General features: G+C 41.7%; 2 long non-coding RNA genes across 3 annotated transcripts; both read right to left on the reverse strand.

The window, feature by feature from the left end:
- Positions 1-1,142: 1,142 nt before the first annotated feature.
- Positions 1,143-4,217, reverse strand: LOC146551401 (uncharacterized). Of its 2 annotated transcripts, XR_014890044.1 has the most exons (5): positions 3,936-4,217; positions 3,452-3,487; positions 2,939-3,091; positions 2,488-2,578; positions 1,143-1,893 (listed from the first exon to the last, which is right to left on the reverse strand). It is a non-coding gene; the product is annotated as an uncharacterized LOC146551401 (long non-coding RNA). The 2 variants fall into 2 exon arrangements; XR_014890043.1 differs by lacking the exon at positions 3,936-4,217 and having other exon boundaries at positions 3,452-3,889.
- Positions 4,218-19,503: 15,286 nt separating this feature from the next.
- On the reverse strand, positions 19,504-20,488 carry LOC146551402 (uncharacterized). The gene is made up of 2 exons (XR_014890030.1): positions 20,332-20,488; positions 19,504-19,751 (listed from the first exon to the last, which is right to left on the reverse strand). It is a non-coding gene; the product is annotated as an uncharacterized LOC146551402 (long non-coding RNA).
- Positions 20,489-21,376: the final 888 nt, after the last annotated feature.

Consider the following 21,376-nt stretch of genomic DNA (forward strand, 5'->3'; position numbering starts at 1 on the left):
TGTGGTCTTCTTTTGCGGCTCATTCAGTGAATTTTGGTCAGAGCGTGGTGAAACTTGGTGTTTGGAGTCAGTAATAGCTCTGGAAGCTAACCAGCCTATCTTTAGCTGGTTTCATGAAGTCTGAAGCATTTCTTGTTCGGTTTTGTTTGTTTAGTGGACTTGTGTGCATTTAGGTAACTGCTTGTTTAATCATGGCTTGTTTTCGGTGTGTTTGGTGGTTGTAGAAATGGTTTATATGAGATTTTAGCTGAGACTCAGAGGTTTCTGTGGATACCACACATGTCTCGACTTATATTTCTGACCCCATGTTATAACTGATTAAATGTGATCTCCTCCTATTTGCCTCCGGTACCAGGGGCGTGGGGCTTAAGTGGATATGAGGACATTTGTTTTAAATTGAAAATAGAACAGTGGCAGTATAGTGTCCTCGTAAGTGGATATTAGGCCCTTGTAGAGCAAAATTTTGTATTTTGGTCTAGACAACCCAAAATGTGATGTCCACATATGTGGACGCCAGATCCTACACTGAAAAAAATATGTTGTTGGATTTACTTAATTCAATGGTGGACATTTGTTGCACACAGATGTTTTGCTTTGGCAGCAACTTAAACAATTGAGTTAAATTAACACAATTTATTCATGTTCAATAAATCTGTGCAATTTGTGTTGATAAAATGTGACTTAAACATGTTTTGATGAAGTAATTTGAGCTCTTGAAATATTTTAATCCTTCACAATTTTCTCACTTTATCCCAACACCATTCAATAACTTTTACCCAATACTACTTGGTCACATCAAAACAACATGTCTAATTTCACTGCAGTAGGTAAAGAATTAAACTGACATTACTCCTCTACTGAATCTATATAAACCAACAGTTAAATAATGTCAGTTCTTCCGTGTTCTCTGGAATCAATCGCAGCAAAGAAATTAGACTGTTTCTTTTTAAAAATGTTGGGAAAGAACAATACAAAACATTCTATTTAAGGCCTCTGACATCAAGATTCAGTTAAACAACAATTATAACTAAACAATTTGAGGTAATGTTAGTTTCCATTAACATTAAATTAGGTTACTGAATTGGCAAACACCTTCCTATTAACACTACCCATTTTACCCCAATAACTAAAGAAATTAGCACTTGCAGGTCAAAACCTTTATTCAAGAGATGCAAAAATAACATTGATACAGTGACTGTCAAAAATTACAGCACTGATCATACTGTGACATCTTGGTTCAAAACAGCACACTTAGAAATATTCAACGTTCCTTACTTCAACTGAATGAAACTGAAAATACCATTTCACACGACCCATATGGGATATTTAGACTCCATAACTGTTCACGCTACATCTCTTCACTAGTAAAAGAAAGAAAAAATACAAAGACAAATTTAAAAATGCTGCCAAACAGACAAACAGAACTTGTACAGAGCAAAAGGAAAAACAAACAACAACAAAAAACAGCTTGTCCTCATGGCAGTTGCAGAGTATATAAAAATGAACCCTGCGATCCGTTCCTGGAATTGAGCTTCAAAAATGCAGCAGAACAAGTGTGAGATTTAAATGTCCTCTCACCTAGAGCTGGTCACCTCACATGCATAACAGTGAGCTTCGTTACAGGAGCAGTTTTGTCTTAGTTGTGAGGTTTTCTTGAGAGCTGAGTTGCATCCAACTCCATTACCACCCTTTGAATCACCTCAAAAGTGTAGCAGAGTTGTGATGGGTAACTCATGTTGAAGGAATAAAAAAGGTCCAAACAGCATGGCTACTGCAAAGGTCACGTTATCCAGATCTTGAAGAACAACATCAGAAAAGTCATTGCCTGGCGCATCTCTGGAGACAGATGTTCATTGTGGTTTTCTCAATCTGTGCAGTGGCCTCAGGCAAGTCCTGGTTAAACACAAAACATTTCTTTAAGATTCCTTTTTAAACTCATCTCTTTTGAATCTACCAGTTCTAATGTTAGAGTAATTTAAACCAATGCAAGCAACATAGTAAATAGCTATAGCCAAAGAGTGGCCTGCCATGCTGCCATTCATGGTCTAACAGAGTTTCTAAGAGAGGGTGAAAAACATAATAATTTCAAATGCTTTACATTAGTTTTTGTTAGAAAGACACCGGCCCATCAGAAATCCAGGTTATGTCACTCAGAAGATGTTAGAATTTAGACTTTCAGCCCCACAATTTGGTTAGCTGTTGGTCAGTTGGTCATTTTTTCAAACAAAAGCTAATGTAAATACTGGTGGGATTTTCCTTTGTTCACTAGAATGACAAATTTAAAGTTTTTTCACACTGATGTGACCCCTAATACAGGGGTGGGGGTGGGGCCTCAAGGGCCGGCGGCCGAGTTCACTACCAGGCCTCATGTGAACTTCAAATTATTAAAGAGGACTACTGGTCCTAACCAGTCCAATGAGGATCAAGTGGATAACTAAATGCATTTTTAAATGTTGCAAAGCCACAAACTACTCATAAAACACTCACCATGAACTCCTGCACCAAGATGTTGCAATTGTCTTTCACACAGATGCGGAGCACTTTGATGAGGGACTCCGAGCATTAATGTCATCCTTGACTATTATAACAAAGAAAACAGAGATTTGTGAACTTTTCAGTAGCACAGAAGAAAATGATCCCAGACAAAAACTCTTGACTTTTTAAACCAGTCAACATGCAACACCAGCATCTACAAAGCAATAGCAAAAGTTCCTGTTTGACATCAACTTTATGGATATATAGTTTCCAGAACATTTATTTTTAAAAAAAGATCAATTTTTCTCAGTGGGCCAGTAAATGCATGACGAAAATTATGGCATCCTTTTAGTGGAATCATTACTCACAGGTTGACTGTTTCAATGGATGCAGCATAAAAATCTTTTACTGACCTAATGCAATACATATACACTTTGTAGTTAAAGAATTTTAAAGTTCTTACTGTCATAATGGCAGCTACATCCTTTAGCTTTGTGCCCTGTTCCCCCGATCACTTTGCAAACACTTTCAGCAGACTGTCAGAGAGAAACTCAGCTCCGTCAGAAACCTTGACTGTAAAGGCATGGTTGGGATGCACTGGAATGCTGCATTTTATCTGAAATGACATAAAATTATTTTGAAATAACAGCAGGCACTGTGCTTGGTTAATAATCAGTAATGTTTTGTTGAATAAAAACTGTGTTTCCAGATCTTATGGGATTAAAAAAATCCAAAGATGTTTGTTTTTGATTTGCAACCCAACAACCCACAAGTTACAACCTCATTTCAGTTCAAGTGTGCATTAATGCGAGTCCAGTAATCACCTTTCTGGCAATACATACAGGTATAAGTTAAACCTATGGCAGATTTTGGATTTCTCAGTTGTATTAATAGGGTGAGTATGCATGCACCTAATAATTATAAAAAACCTATTATAATTAAGTTACAGAAACGAAAATAGAATATACTTTCTTACCATAACACCTTGAACCCACAATCCATCAGCTGACTCCTGGTGAAATGCAGAATAGATGTGGTCTCTCAATGTGCATCAACAAAAACAAAAACAAAAACAAAAGGACAGCAGGTGAGGGCAGGAGGGGTAGGGATGTAAGCTAGCATAATGCCGCTGATGATATTAGCTAAAGCTGTTCAATGTCCAAAATCTCACTAACACCACGGTGCAGTAAATACACAATGTAACTGAAGAGTCAGTTGACAAATCTATTCACACAGAAAACCAAATTATGTTATGAGTGCCTCATAATTAGGTTTAATGTGATATTACGGCTCTTGTGCCAAAGACAAATTCAAATGAAAAAGCGCCAATTCTTTGATAACAGATAAAACAGCAAATAAGCTAACGGCTCTTTTTTAGCATGTTACATGGCGACACTCTAGACGTTTAACTACATTTGGCTGAATTATGGTAAAAATGAATTCAAAAAATCAAGACATACCAAAAACGTAGAGTTGGCTGCTCGACTTGACTGAGATGGATGCCTTTTTTAAACCACGATCCAAAGCCCGCGAGATGAAATCACGCGTGGTTTCACGAGATTTAACGTTGCTATCTTATTGACTTACTTCACCTGAACATGATATGAACAATTTAATACACCCTTTCTGCATATCATGTAGTTTTTACACTATATAGTTACATTTAACTTTAAAACATGAGGCAATTGTGTTAAATACATGCAAGATGCTTACATAAATCCAAGAGATGGCCAGTCCCTTTTTTTCAGTGTAGGAGGTTAATTACAAATCCTCAACTCTATCATAAAAACAAATAAATAAAAAATTCTTGCCCTTTTTTAAAATTCAGTGCCCAGGTGCCCTTAAGCAAATGCCTTGATGACACCATCGCTTAATTCACAACACAAGGCACTTTATACTGTAAGATAAAAACCCTACAGCATTAAAAAGAGACCTGAACAATCAAACAGCGCCTCCCATTCTACTTTTGAAAAACTGCGAGCCAGAAGTAAGCCCCCAGTCTGAGAACAAAGTGCTTTCTTTGTGACAAGACCTGATTATTTAAGGTTTTGTATCTGAGCAGAGGGATTTCAGTTTTGCATTTAACAGCGAGGCAGTGAGAGGGAGCTCATATGGCCTCTCTTTGTAGACCTAGTGAGTGCTCTCGCTGGGACCTGATGATATACTCCAATCATAACATTATGACCACTGTCAGGTGAAATGAATAACTCTGATTATCTCGTCATCATAGCACCTGTAAGTGGGTGGGTCATATTAGGAAGCAAGTGGACATTTGGTCAAGGCTGATTAGAGTTGGAAGTAGTTGATCTGAAGTTATGATAGCTGGACAACTGGGTCATCTAGTGGGGTGTTCCAGGTCTGCAATGGTCAGTTTCTATCAGAGGTGGTCCAAACAAAGAACAGTGGTCAGTCACTGACAGGGTCATGGCAGCCAAGGCTCACTGATGTATGTGGGGAGCAAAGTCTGGCCTGTGTTTTCTGAATCAACAGATGAGCTACAGGAGCTCAAATTGCTGAAAAAGTGCAAGAAGGTGGCCTGGTCGGATGAGTCATGCTTTCTTTTCTATCATGTGGATGGCTGACTGTGTGCAAAAGAAGGCAAACCGGTGCAAGCTGGGAAAACGTGGGCCCTGCCATCTATGTGGATGTTACTTCGCACCACTTACCCAAGCATTGTTGCAGACTGCGTGTACTCATGGAAACAGCACTGGCTCTTTTAGAGGATTATGTGGACTACCACCAATCAAAAATAATTCGTGATGATTTAAGGAGCACGACAGTGAGTCTGAGTGTTGACTTGGCCTCCAGATCCCTCAGATCTTAACAGAACCGAGCATCTGTGGGATATGCTGAACAAACAAGTGTGATACATGGAGGCCCGGCTGGCAACTTAAAGGACCTGAAGCATCTGTCTGCATATCTTGGTACCTGACACCACTCCTTGATGTGTCAGGGCTGTTTGAGCAGCAAAAAGGGAACCAACACAATATTAGGCAGATGGTCATAAAGTTAACCGTGATCTGAGTATTTGTGCATGCAGCCTGATGAAAAATAACTTCATGATTCCTCACAGTGTTACTGGAGACCAAAATAAAGAAATCTAACCTCGGTAATCTCAATTATGAATCCAGTAATTAGTAATCTCAGTAATGCAAATGGTGAAATATCTATGTATGATGCATTTGCCAAAGTTCCTGACAGAAAGGACAAACGGGCTCTATGAAGGTCATTTTAGTTCAATAACTGCTGAGATTATAAAATCTTAACAAAACACTTGAGACAACCTTGGAGTTCAGTCTCTGCTGCTTTCTCCAATTTAAATGGCAAGAAGAAGATATTGAAATGTATGCCCCGCTCTTTTCACACACTGTGACAGCATCACAGAAATTGGCTGACTGGATTTCAGTGGTGTCCCATTTATGAGGGATAAAACTTGTAAAACAATTCATTTTAATACATGAAGAACCCACAGCGTTTTCAGACCGGGCGAGAATGCATAAATTTCCTGGCTCTGAGTTTGACCTCGACTTAAGGGTGTCCTTAACTAAGGGCTATTTGGTGAAAACCACGGGCTATACCCTGTTCCATTTGTACTGTCTTATATGTTAATGCATCTAGGAATTTATCCTAAGACCCTCAGAAACCCCCCTCCAAAAAAACGGGTATAGCCACAAGGGAAATCCAGTGGCTGAGCAATATCCTTTCTCTATGAACAGAGGAAATTGTTCAGTGACCCTTTCAGGCCTTGTCCATTTGAATATGTGTGTTGTCCCTGTCTGTGTCCTCATCAGAGCAGACTGAGTAATGGCACAACACAACAAGGACGCTTCAGTAAAATGAAATGCATTTGTTCTGCTCCTGGTTTGCATTTCAGAGTTTTCCAAGACGACAAAAAGGAAATGTGAATGGAGAGGAGACTCTCTCTCGCTCCTTCTTTTCTCAGGTGTAGAGGTGTGTCTCATCCCTCCATGGGTGGAGCCATCTTTGCTTTCCTCAGCAGTCTGAGTGAGGTGCAGGAGCACCAGCATTGCTGCTAAATCAGATCACCTTGTGTTCCTCGTTCTTGTGTCTGCTGCTTTATTGTACTCACTGTACTGTACTCACCTGTGGAAATCTGACCTGTAACTCACGTGCCAACCTGCCTCCCCACCAGCCCTCCCCTGTCACCTCTGAACTGCAGCCTGCTCGTTAGCTACGTAACTACGTAACTCTGATGCCGATTACAAGAAAGGATCCATGGAGGCAGAGCTCGTTCAGGCCGTCTGTCGCTGTCGGCCAACACAACCTCCCCCAAATAAACCGAATCTGCTCACAGAAACAGATCTGATCGTGACATCTTGGTGTTTAGTTAGGAAGTGCAAAGGATACGTTTTACAAAACTTTAGTGAAACTGCTCTTCTCGTCTCACAGGAACTTGGTACACAGTGAAATGTAAAGAAAAGCAGATGCAATGCTTTGTGAATCTCATAAATCCACATTTCATTCATAATAAAATATCAAAAACAAAGAGTGAGATAGTATGAGCTCATTTTAAATTTGATTTAAAAGAAAAATATCTGGGAATCAATGAGGTCACTGGCTGCACTTTTCTGTCCCCTCCTTTTCTGTTTTAGGGTTTTCATGTCATCTTAATAGCATGTGCCTTTTGACCTGAGCGCTGATAGCAATCAGACGGTCCCGTTCCTCTGTAGTCTGGAGATCACAGCTCCAGTTTTTTCCAAAAGGAATTCCACTTTTAACCTTCTGGCCATCTTCACTTCTGAGAAACTCTCTGAGAGATCATCATGTGACTGACCTGCCGACCTTCTTGTTAGCACCACCTACTCTTCCAGGCTTTGGTTGTCCTGTCACTATTTTTGCTGCCACCGAAGTCAAAATGAGATGAGCTAATATTATTGTTAAAACTGTCCATTTTTTCAGTTTTCTCAGTCACTATATTTCCAAAACGAATGTCTATAAAATAATGTTTAATTCAGTTTATACTGTAATGTAGACCCTACAATAATACAGTAGATACAGAGAAAAACCCAACAAATCATTATTATCATGTTGTTATTTACATTTGACACAGTTGCAGCACTCTGAGACATCTGAGGAAGAACATGTAGCTTCATGGAAAACACCTAAACTGTGGTGCGTGCCACAGACGCAGCTGTTTCTGCAGTTGCCACATTTATCTTTGTCCTGAAAATGAAAAAAGAAATGAAGGGTTCACTGTTGAGACACGAGAGGAGATCCAGTATGGATCGCAGAGGCGGACTTTAAAAGCAGGATCCAAACCGAGTAATAAAAATACTCGGAGACCTTTTTCGATCACAATTTGTTTAGTTTATCTTCCGCTGTGCAAAGCCATGCATGTGAAGTGCAGCTGGTTACTGGTGTACCAGGTCAGCCTCAAAGCACACATGTAAGGTCTCTTGTAAAATACAGAGAGGGCAGGCAAAAATATAACAACATAAAAAAGGTAAAGGCGAACAGAAGCAGAAGGTCTTCATCTCTCATGTATAGAAATTGGAAACGTCTGACCAGCCGGGGGTTGCTTATCTCAAAGGGCAGATAGCATCACGAAACAGGCCTGTAATGGCCGCATGCTCCAATTGATAATCCCCTCCTTCCCCTCCCTGCTGCTGTCTGTCCGGAGATACGAGGCCCCCGGTCGCAGGCTTAGAGGCTTGGAGAGCAAGGGAGCATTACTGATTCAAAAGAAATGCATTTTGGCTCTTTCAGTGCTCTGGGGGACTGGGTTAACATAATACCTTCCCCTCCCCGGTCCTTGACTTGTTTTTGATTGATACTTTTCAATTACAGTCCACTCCTGTCCAAGCCAGCCGCGCCGCTGTCCTCGCCCCCTCCCGAAACATTCAAAATGCTATTTTTCCCACTGTGCGATAACTTCAAACATTTAGGGCTACAAGAGCAGTGGTAACCCTGTTTAGCCGGCGCAGTAAATTGGTTCCATGTTCAACATAATAGCACTGACAGGCTTTTGCTAGGGAAATCAGTCCGGCAAAGGGACATGCCAACGATAAGACATCCAGCTTTGAAATTCTATTTCTCCCTATCAGAATTAAATCTGGACTTTATATTTCTTTTTGCCTGGGCGCAGGCTCTCTCTGGTCGCTTTCTGGCCTCTACTATTTGATCACAGGGTGACAACTAATACTTACCCCTGAGATCCTTTGCTCTCTCCATTTTCTAGGACTTTGGACGCTATTTTTTCTCGTGCCTTGTTATTTTTCCTCGTCTTTTTTCCCATATTGGTTGTCAAAATCTTCGATGATTTGTCCATCCCGAGGATGTACTGCATCAGAACGCGCTGTGCGCTTCTGCAGCCTTTTAAGATACTGCGCTGCATCTGAGGGTTTCCTTCACATTACATGCACACAGCAGTATCATGTACAGTTAAACTGAAAAGCTGTTAAATCGGCACCTTTACAATGCAAATAAATACAAGGTGCAGCGTGCTGCAGAACAGCACGTGCATGCGAGTCCTCTTCTCTTCTCTGGGTAAATATTTCCATGAGCAGCAGCAGTGCTGTAATCATTAGCAGAAGCTTTCCAGTGGTATCTGGGCTGATCTGATATCCATGTGGCTCCCGATGACAGCACCAGGCCCTGCAGATAATTAATCTATTTAGCTGAGGGGGTGGAAAGCCACCCGCCGCTAGGTCAGATAAGTTTGTGGATTTACACATTTTAAAGTCATCCAGTCCCTCAATGGCACCAAACTGTGCAATATTCTAATGCCATTAATTACTATTTCCAATTGGATGGTCTCGACTGTTTCTGGACCAGCTGTTTCATCAAGCGCACGCGCGCGTGTGTGTGTGTGTGTGTGTGTGTGTGTGTGTGTGTGTGTGAGTGAAACACCCCCTCCCAGTGCAAACAGCATGCCTTCCTCCGTCACAGGGCGACATTCTAAAAGATCCCTGTTGTAATTCAGCCCACCATCACAGAGTGGCGCGTGTGGGTATGAATGCATGAGGGAAAATGAAAGTGGTGTGGCACTGTGTACTCAAATAAGAGCTGCAGTAGGAGTCCAGTCGTGGCATCTACATATGCAGAGAAGCAAGGCTCATCAGGTCGAACATTCAGAGGACTTTAGATTACAGCTGATGTCCACAGACAGTCTTTGGACTGTGGGATCAACACCAGAGTGACACAGCCAACCAGGTGACTCACACACCTGGTTGGCTTTGAACCTTCCTGTTGTAAAACAGTGGAAACCACATGATACCGTCCCTATGATATTCAGTTTCCCCTCTTTTTGTGTGAAACATACAGTACATAGCAAATAAAATACTTGCAGAAGATCCTGTGTTGTCTGTATTATGTGGGCACGTGTGTGCAAACAGAATCCAAATCTGCTGGAAACACTGAGATGATTACATCACCAAATAAACTCTCAGTAATAACGAGGCAGTCGCTGTGCTATCCCAGGACAGATGTGCTGCGTCCACTGCTCCGAGGTCTCATTTCAGGAAACACCTTCGATTCCCATCAGAACCATTAGGATCCTACTTTGCTCTTATTAGGGCCAGACGTGTTCTTAGCAGAACATATTTTATATTTCCATCTGTTTTCCAGTGTAACCAGTGTAACCAGTGTTTAAGTGGTTATCTTCACATGTGTGACACTCCCGTGTAAGAGTCTGACTAAAGTAATGCTTCAAATACATACATTCAAATACCTTGTAGAGATGAGTGAATCTGCATATGAGAAATCTATATTTTCAAAGCCAGCAGTGATGTCCTGACACACAGCGCATACACTCCGTGGGTGTGCGTATAGACGTACATTTATAGTGCCATCTACAGATGTCACAGGGACATCAGCATCCCCAGTCTCACCAACTTAAAATTCACACATTCCAGGCATTCATTAGGGGCTGGGGCAGAGTGACAGAGAGGGAGTGAGGTGCTCCCGGGTTCCCTGCTCTGACATTGTGAGTGTCAGACTCCGATCACTTTAATCAGAGCGAGGATATGCATGATAAAACGGATAAGGGACTTTAATCAAAAAAATTCGCTGGTCTGGAAACGTGACACACTCCGACAAGCACGCCTCATCCCCCCACTTCCCTGCACCCTCCCGTCTCCACCCCCCATCTGCTCAGCCCCAGTATCACCAGCACTCCAACCCGGTCTGAGCTCACCATGAATATGCATGGGCCAAACAGGAGATAGGTGCCACATTAAAATGGACCGCTGCGTGTTCAGCTGAGGAGACTAGAAGCATCCAGCGTGCGTCGTGCATGTGTGACGTGCACACACACACACACACACACACCTAAAGTCATGGGCTTCATGAGGACACTGTACTTTCATCAAATCTATAGCATTAAAGGCAGATGAGCTCCTCGTCACTCCCCAGGATTGGTTTTTGCAGCAGCTGCACATTCCTTCACACATTTCCTTTCATCGTGTGTTAATAACGTTCATGTTCACCGTCAGAGGTTCATGCTAGTGGATTCATGCTCCACTGCTGGTTAATGATCAGTTACACATGTTGGAATTGACATGCAGATGCTTTCCCTGACATGAAATATAAACGCCCTTGTTTGGTTGAGTTCATATATTCATATGAGATTACTGCACTGTGTATGCAGAACTGTCCTGTGCTGCCTTTGCAGCATGCATGAAAACAAGCAGAACAAAGAAAAACATGTGAACACGTTGGTTTGTATTGCCACAGGGTTCATATGAAGTAAATGGAGCTGATGACTTTAAATAAAACAGACACATTGGATGGCTGCGAATTTATTATTATTATCTTCTAACTAAGTAATAACTTGTTATCAGCAGGGCCTTTACCTGCTCTTGTCTGCCTGACGGTTGTCATGATTTGGTCCATCTTTGCCTTTACTAAAAGATGACTATTCAGTATAAAACTCCCTTATATGGAATTTTCACTCATACTGCATAGCCAAATGGACTTGTTGTAACTGAACAAGAGAAATTATGCTTGTTTAGCATGTGGCTAACCCTACCCCATTCACGATACAGCATTTATGTTTGCATGCATAGTCGTTTGGCTGTAAGTGGAGGATTTTTGTCTGGAGCCTATGCAGACATGCTTGCAGTTGAAGTACTTGTGTGTAGTCCTCCAAAACTTCAACAGTGTGTTGATGAGCTATGCACAGATACAATGCTGAGTAGCTGAGATGAGCTTGTAGAGGCTAAGCCCACGTTTGAAGCCTGTGTGGTGTTCGATGGTGGGGGTGACGTGATGCCACCGGTATGAATGAAACTCCAGCCGTGCGTATCCAGTCTGTTTAACATGTTTGTTGTATCCCATCAGTTGTATTTGTTTTCAATTCAATTCAATTTTATTTATATAGCGCCAAATCACAAGGTGCTTTATATTGTACAGTAGATCATACAGTGATACATACAGAGAAACCCAACAATCATATGACCCCCTATGAGCAGCACTTTGGCGACAGTGGGAAGGAAAAACTCCCTTTTAACAGGAAGAAACCTCCAGCAGAACCAGGCTCAGGGAGGGGCGGGGCCATCTGCTGTGATTGGTTGGGGTGAGAGAAGGAAGACAGGATAAAGACATGCTGTGGAAGAGAGACAGAGATTAATAACAGATATGATTCAGTGCAGAAATATTTATCAAATGAATGGATCACAAAAACTGCAGGGAGGCCTACATCTCCCTCACTCCTCTTCCAGCTGTGCAGGAGGACATTCCCAGGTCATCGTAGAGGGATCAGCTTTCTGCTGTGTCCTCGTCTGCTCTGGGATCTCAGGTAGGAGGAGGCACAGATCATATCATGATTTCAACAAAACTAAACATTTCATACGTAGAGTTCAAAGCAAAACTATGACAGGTTAATGTTTCTTTGATTTTTCCCAGCTTTATCTGTAGATATATTCAGTTACTGGTAGATGCAAATAAAACAGTCCTTTCATTATTTATCAAATCATGCTTTGTAAGATAAACTTCCTCTGGCTGCCCAAATCAACTTTTAAGCTGTTTAACTTTTGTTTGTTGTTCTTTAGATACATTTTTATTTGACTGATACTTTGAGTCTGCACATGTCACGTGTGTTTATTAAAATAAGCTGTACTTTGTGTGTGTATTTGCACGAAGCCCCGGCCGTTCTGATGTAGTGTCCGAGTCCAGATGGCTTCTCTGTGTATCCCGTTGGCCCGTCCAGCTCCAGCCCGAGCTAAAGGTGGCTCCACACTCTCTGACAGCAGCTCACTCTTCCTCACATCAGAGCTAATGAAGCGTGTTCAAGTGCCATGAAAGGACCAGTGAGAGAGAGAGTGTGCACGTGGGCGACATCAGACTATAATTACTTCCTGAGCTATGCTAATTAATTAGCACATAAGTGCATTTCTAAACGGGTCATACATGCTGAGCCAGATGGTCTAAATGAAAACATGTATGTGCATGAAGTGCTATCAGGGAAAATGAATCGTACATAGCAGGCGTAGCTGTGACATTAGCATATTATATTGATTGAAACACTGCAAACAATAAAGACAATTAACGATGTGATAGGTGGGACACTTTCTGAGAGCTGCCACTAAAGACGTGAGCGGAAACTTTTTACCTTTAACACTAATTGTGTATTATTGTGTTTCCATGTGTATATGCTAAATGTGATCCATTAGGTACCAGCAGAGGTGGCAGAACTGCAGGGTGGGCCATTTATATGGATCCACCACAATAACATGGAAATGGTTGGTGATATTAAAGTCCTGTTTGTGGCACATTAGTATATGTGAGGGGGCAAACTCCTCAAGATGGGTGGTGACCATGGTGGCCATTTAGAAGTCGGCCATCTTGGATAAGATGAAGAGTGGGAGAAGAGGGTTGCACTGACAGTCCAACACAATGGGCAGCACATTGAACACATTTTATAAGTGCTCAGAAACTTGTAAATAACTCATGAAAGAATAAAGTTACGTTGAAACCAAGCACACCATTGTTTTTCTTGTGACATTACCAATAAGTGTGATGTGCCACATGGCCCTCTTCCTATTGAAGAAACAAAAGTTGTATCCAAGATGGCCGACTTCTAAATGGCCCCCATGGTCACCACCCATCTTGAGGAGTTTGTCCCTCACATATACTAATGTGCCACAAACAGGACTTTAATATCACCAACCATTCCCATGTTATTACGGTGTATCCATATAAATCGCCCACCCTGTACAGACATTCTGTACTTAAGTAGAAGTACAAATACTACTGTTAACTACTACTCCTGTAAAGGTTGAAGTACTGATTCAGCCTCTTCACTCAAATAAAAGTGCAAAAAACAGTACAGGCTCTGAAATGTACTCAGAGTAAGAAAGTAAAAGGATCTCTTTGGAGGATGTTTCTATCTTTGTGTAAAGCTAACTAACCTTGTGCTGTATCAATATAATGATAAAACAATACCATAGATGGGAATACAAACTTTAGTCTAACATTTTTATTCTAATTATACTCAGCTTGGATCAGAAGGAAAATAAAAGCTATATATCTATTGTGTGTTCCTCACAGTGTGAGAATGTGAACAGTCAGGGGTTAAAGTGGGTTCAGCAGCTGGGGAACCTAAAACTGGTTGTAGTGGGTCCAGTTTGGGAAAAGAATCAAACACAATAATTTCTACTGAGAGCTCCAGTAGATGTTGTTAGTGTGCAGGCTGTGATCAGCTGACGTGCAGCTGAATCCAACCAGATGTGAGCAGATGTTTCCTGAGCTGTCCTGACTGATTTCATCCTCCACACTGACAGCACGCTCTGTTGATGCTGTCTGTTTTATAGAGGGTTTAAAGTTTGTACGAAGGTGGAATCAGTCAGTGAATCTGTGCTACACTGTAGCTGTGACCATGAACCCACAGCCACTGTGCAGCAGTCACACTGTTCCTCACTTTAAACGATCACAGTACAAACTAACCTGTTTATCCTGCACTAACCTGCAGAGGAGTTTAAATAGCAGTTGGTCTGCCTCAGTTTGTTGTGCAGCAAGTTTCACAGTATGAAGAAAACATAATGTCACATGCACAGACATAATGACTGATTTAAAACATGACGACTTACATTTAAGCTTTAAATGTCCAGTTTATCAAACCCCACTGAGCATCGCATCATGTTCACACCAGAAACAAACCAGTTCATTTGAAACTGTTCCAAAGGGGAACAAAGGGTGTGTGTTGAGAATAGATTGCTTGATATACATCAGAGTTAAAGAGGAGATAGTTTGGGATTGCTTGCAATGTTACAACATGGCGGTTCATGGGTGTAAGAATCCAAAATAGAAAATAGGCCTGGGATGGGAACAAAGAGCTGGGGTGCAGGGCAGGAGGACAATTAACCCCACCCCCAAGACAGTAGCAAGAGTTACTGAGGGTGAGGGGCAGATAATTGCCGATGGACAGAACCTTAAAAGGAGGTGGGGGTCAGCGTGTCAGCACCCCTGACCACTGTACCAGTGTATTTCCATTGTGGGGGTGTTTACTGTAGGGGGGAGGAGACCAGAGGTTATAACTGTAACTGTTGTGTGAAACTCTTCAGATCAGGCTGTAGAATAGGATGCAGTGTGCTGATCTCCAGATGCATCTGTAAGGAAAATGGGTAATAAGAGGATTGTGTAAAACATGGAAACATCCCTGTGTGATCTCTACCAGGATATAAATAATCAGAGAGACCGGTGTCGTGTCCTCACAGTGTGGTTGCTTTGGTCTGCACACGAGTGCTATTACTGTGTTAACACCTGCACAAATGAACTACTGTGACTCTGTGAGCCAGAGCAGAACTGAGTTACTACAAACCAACAGTAGAAACCAGTAATCCCAGTCATGTGATCCTTGTCTTCTCACTGCACATATGGTCACATACCAAGTGGTCCTGCAAGTTACTTTTATCTACAAAATTTATCAGGGGAATTCATCATTATATGGCTCACAGGTGTGGCTCTCCACCTGGCTCGCAGCAGTCAAGTAATCTGGTAGGAGTTGTCAAACTCTCCACAACACCAGGTCACAGCAGTGCACACGCTGCACCAATACAACACCACAACTATTGAATGGTCTTAAAACTTCTCACAAAGTTTAGTGTCACTAGTTTCCTGTGAGCCACACACAAGAAAAGTGAGAGGAGAGAAGCTGCAGAGAGGCATGTGAGCCTGTCTCTGCTTTGGATCGTCACATTGTAGGGGTGTAAATTCAACCAGATTTATATATAAATGAGAGCTGCTCTATCAAAAGCACAATGGATGCTGTCTGCCCCAGAAAAACAGGTTTTTCTCAGGCTTTCCAGTTATCGATAAAGTCCACACTACTCTCTGCACACAACACAGACAAGCAGCAGCTTAAGGAGAACCTGTGGCAGAACATGTCACTACTGGTCCTGGAGGTCATCAGAGAAAAGAGTCTGACATTGCTTTGGCAGAGTTACCCAACAATGAGATGATGAGATAACCTTTATTTGTCAGTTGCAGGTCTTTTGCCCACAACCGAGATGACAGACCTTGCCGACCGTACATACAACACAAACATCACATTGGGGAGACAGGTCAGGCTAGGTAGCGAGGAAAAAAACATCGAAATGTGTAACACAGAAGGATAATACAGGAATGCACAGATATCAACACACCACAGCACAATAAACACAGACAGCAACATGGGAAAGAGTTCCAGTGTGTACATCTGATCTGGGACCGCTGCAATCTTCGACTGCGCCTCCAACTGACCCGATGTCCACATCAGAGGGGAGGTAAGCGTTGGAGGAGGCGTTGGATCCGGGGTAGGGAGGGTGATGCGTCAGTGAGTGCTTATCAGTATCAGTATATGTCTGTGTGTGCGTGTCCATAGTTCAGCTGAGACAGTGTCCTTCGCCCTGCCAGGCTAAGTAAACAGTCTTCCAGCCAACCCAGGTGGCCTTGCATGGAATGGGAAGAACAAACTCAACACAGTCGTTATCAGGGAGTTTTTGTTCAGCTCCAGCCTTGCAGCTGGCGCCAAAGGGGTAGCCGGATGGTATTTTTTACTTTAGTGCGAACAGCTCATATGAATTTCAAAGCAGTTCTACAGTCCAACACTGGTCTCTCAATCTCCCGTTGGAGCGCCGCGAGCTTCGCCATACTTGCGTTTTGTGATGTTGTCATTTCTTGTCCTCAAGGAGCCGATTCTGAGAACTCACGGCAGTTTCTTAATGTTAGTGAGCCAGCACAATCACTGGGAAAAGGCCAGCAGTCATCGTTTGTGAACGACATGAACAACTATGAAACTTGTTCTTTTTTCTAATGTGGGTTAAAAGCATGTGATTCATGTGATTTTCAACAATTTGAAAAGAATAAACCAACATGTGGCTTTAATTGCAGGTGTGGTTGTCGAGTTGTTTCTCAGTGTTGGCAACCTCTGAGCTATTAAAGGCAGCAAAGTTATTTCTCTATTAGTTTTGGATGCAATGAAAACAGCCACTTGTTCTCTCCTCTCTGTGTCTTTGGGCCCCTCATCCCAGTTACCGGCTCACCTTCCAGAACAAATCCCTCTAATTCTGTGGATGATCATTTGGAGGGCAAGGAGCTTGTTAGACTAATGATTAAGTTTAACCATCCCTTTAAGAATATATGGACATGCTTCAGCTGAGCAGAACAGTGTAATGGTTAGGAAATGAGACTGAGGATGGGGAGAGGGGGGAGGCAGAGAGACGGCAGGGGTGGAAAAGACTGAACGGGACAAGCAGGAAGATTTTAGGACTAAAGACGTTCCTTTTCCAAACATGCAGACAGTGCTGTAGACTTCATGCTCAGAGCACGATGCAGCGCTCTCGTCAGGTGTTTAAGGAGTATTAAATTACAAGGCCCACACGCCCTCTTCATACACGACCTTCCCTTGTATACCTCCAACATTGTTAAGACAGCTTATCTGCGTTGCTTCCTGTAAACCTGATGTTTTGTACCATGCCTGCCTGTCAGGGTTGTAGCTCATTATATACTCTGTAATAACAGCCAGGCTCTCTGGAGTTTCAGGCAGGGACTCACTGAGGATGATGGAAAGTTTATACCAACACAGCTTGTTGCATGGAGCTTGGGTGTCTGTCTTGCTAACTACTGATTAGCAGCTAAAACGCACTTCGTCAGTTGATGATAATGTCATTCATCAAATGAATATCAAGAACAGGTATTAAGATTACATCAGTATTTTTATATAAGCGAGTGAGTATTTAAAATACAGAATAAATCCAACAGAGTAAAATCATTTTAATAACACATATATTGCTGTTTGCACTGTTCAGCTGAACGTAGATGATGTGAAGGTAGTACTCGACCACTATCACGTGCCACATCCCACCTGTGTGCTGTTTCCCTCTATAGTTGCTTTATTGTCGAATACAATAAATCTATATTGAGGAGTAAACCTGTGATGCACACCAGCAGCACAGGTACATAAGACCACAGAGGAAGTACCTACCTGTGCCACATAAAAACATGACAACATGTTAAACAGGTTGTTTGAGTCTGATGGACGTTAATCGATCATAAAGACTTTAAATAGGACTAGAATAGAGGTTTGGGTTGTGACTTATTGATATAAATATAGTAATATATTTTCTCATATTTCACTGCCTTCCCCCTCTCAGTATCGAGTCGTTTCTAATCTTGTCTAATCTCCTGTTGGTCCTCTCGTTTCAAACCCAACCACTGGCTGAAGTCGTGTGCAGTTGGATCGCTGGCTGCAGCTTCGCTGAGCCTCTGTTTAACTGTGGATCTATGTGCTTTTGTTTTTTCTCCAAGATGATACGATAACGAAATTGGTGTTTAGCAAAGGTCTTTGCAATATCATTTCACTTCAGTGTCGCTATCTCAGGAGATTTATGACAAGAAGATATGGGATGAGTCTTGTTTCTGTTTCCATGAGAAATACCATTAAAATTAATCAGGGAAGGTCAGGGAAGCATTTTGTAAACCACTTAATTCTGCTGAGCTTGTTACGACAAACACAGATAATGAGGAGAACACAGAGACAATACTTTTTACTGTAGATATTATCATCATATTGCGCCACTGGTTACACAGACTCCATGTACATATTGTTCTGATGCAGTCATTTAATGTAGACCGGTAGAAGAGAGAGGACCCAGAGTGATCAGTTAACAGGCTGTGGTGGGATTTATGTTAAATGTAACTGTGGTCTTTACTTCAAAGGGAATAAATAAACAGATGAATAATCTCCTGGTGGTGTGATCCTCGGGTTCTCTACTTACGTCTGAGAGTTTGAGGGTTTGCCTCAGTATCTCAGCTCTTCCAGTTTGTGGGTTACAGCTTCTAATGCTCCACTTTGGACTTTATCTTCTCCATCTGCTCCAGTAATTCCTTCAGCTCTGGTTCTTTTTGTGTAGTGCTATCTATCACAGCTTCTTCTGCTGTTTGTCAACCAGCACTGACTCTGATTAGCTGGCCATCAGCTGTTCATCTGTCTACAACTTGAATTCCAATAAAACCTGCTCTGATGTTCTCAAACATGTTTGGTGGCGTCTCCCATCAAAGCTTGGGGATTTCAAATCAGGACAGACATTCCTGTGCACTATCCCGCCCACTGCTTTGTGCCTCCAGTGTACCTGGTCCCAGTAAGGATCTTACAAGTCTGAAACTTGGGTTATGTCGACTGTGGCAGACTCCTGCTTCTATGGATGGGGTGCATCAGATGGTCAGTGAATCTGGACTGTCCTTTAAGCCGGCCTTTTCTAGCTACACAGCAAATCCAGCATGTCCAAATTAACACTGTCGGATTTGATTTCAACGCTATTAAAGTGTCTATATGGGTCCACACCAGAGAGTGTTAATTTAACTCTTTTTGGAGAGTTGGTACGTTAACTCTGATTTAGTGTTAAACACCAAATCTGTCTGGAGTTGATAATTTAACACTTGGTGTTAAGAGTTTATATATTAACTCTCAAAGACTATTTCAGTTTAACTACGTAAGAGTTATCTTCTAATTCATTCTAAAAAGCGGGAATTTTACTGTTCTGAACTTCTAGAAATTTCTTTTGGAAATAAACATTTACTAAAAAGATGCAATGGTTTTTGAAAAACATTTATTCTGAACTGTGCACCACAATTTCAAAACATTTTCTGAAAGATGTAACAGTGTACATGTTCTCACTTTCATTAGAATTGTGTTTATCAAAAGGTCTGACATGGTAAATGCAAATAACAGCATCTCATCACTTATTTCTTCAATACAATATGCATGTCCTTCATTCATCCCTTTGTGGAACTTCAACGCACTTCTGCTCTCCCCCATATTCCATCTTCACAAGCATATCCTGTGCGGAGATCGAATAAAAATTAGTTGACACTAATTAATGGCACAAATAATCCAGTAAACAATTGCAGCACAGTAAAAAAGAAAAAGGAATCCTCTTTGAGCCACTACTTGTGTAAAGTATTTTCCCAAAAGACAAGGACACAGGCAACAGGTAATACTGAACTAAATGTAAAACCTCAACCTTTTTCACTTTTACCTAAACCGTGTGCACAAAACTCTGGAGGGATCTATGCTAACGTAGAATCCAGTCAGGACGTCAGCTACTGCTGTTTGCTCGTTTTTTTTATGGGCGATCGTTTTCAGGCTTCAAGTAGCACCATTATACCAACATTTCACATTCTAGACATTGTTTTAGGCGTATTTGACCAAAAGTTTGACTGAAAATTCACATGCAAGCTTTTTTCAAGGCTGTGGTATTTGCCCGCAAACAATACCTTTCAGCTAGCTAAAACAGAATATTATGCTATCAGCGAGCAACATGGCTAATGCCTTTCACACAGCTTTGTCTCAACTCCAAAGAGCCACAGAAGTAAAAGCTCATAATAATAATTGAAACAATCTTTGAAAAAATGACTTACCAAGCATGGCAAACAACTCAAATATGTAGAGCAAAATGTTCTGAAACGGCTTCACTTCAGCTTCGATTGGAGCCGTGCTGGGGGCGGAGTCTGTGAATTTACTCTGTTGGTGTCATAGCCCCTGTAGGAGTTCAGAGTTAAGAGGTCAGGAGTTAATGTTTCCATTGTAACACCTCCAGATTTGACAGAGAAACACTCATTTTTAACACTCGATTTTAACTACTATCATTTTACACCTCAGAGTTACATTAAAAGAATGTGACTCTACTTAGAGTAAAATTAACTCTACTTTTGCAAGGAGACTATTAACACCAAAACATTTAACACTTTTGAATTTGCTGTGTACTAGTAGAATTTCTTGATGTCCACCATTTCCTGCATTTGTCCTTTGTTCATCCCATGCAGGGGCTTGGTCATCCATAGAAGAATAGAATAATCCTTTAATTCTCCCACAAAGGGAAATGTGGTTGTAACAGCAGCCAAAAAGACACATACACAAACAAACAGTACACAGGGCACAGGACAGAAACATTAAGGACAATGGTTACTATAAACAGAGTACTGTACAGTTATTAAATTAAATAAAAATAATTACAGATAAGAGGCAGAGCAGGTTGTAGTGCGAATCGGTTAATTAACTTATTGCAGTTACAGCACAGATGTAAACATCTATGTTTGTTGGGAGCAGTTCTGGTTGTACAGTCTGACAGCTGCAGGGAGGAAGGACCTGCAGAAACGCTCCTTCATGCATCGAGGATTCAATTCAATTCAATTCAATTTTATTTATATAGCGCCAAATCACAACAAAAGTCGCCTCAAGGCGCTTCATAGATACAGAGAAAAACCCAACAATCATATGACCCCCTATGAGCAAGCACTTTGGCGACAGTGGGAAGGAAAAACTCCCGTTTAACAGGAAGAAACCTCCGGCAGAACCAGGCTCAGGGAGGGGCGGCCATCTGCTGTGATTGGTTGGGGTGAGAGAAGGAAGACAGGATAAAGACATGCTGTGGAAGAGAGACAGAGGTTAATAACAGATATGATT

This window comes from Mchenga conophoros, linkage group LG19 (assembly GCF_057382185.1).
Source record: "Mchenga conophoros isolate Kocher_MC1m ecotype Shallow Benthic linkage group LG19, M_conophoros_male_GT1.1, whole genome shotgun sequence".
Lineage (NCBI taxonomy): Eukaryota > Metazoa > Chordata > Actinopteri > Cichliformes > Cichlidae > Mchenga > Mchenga conophoros.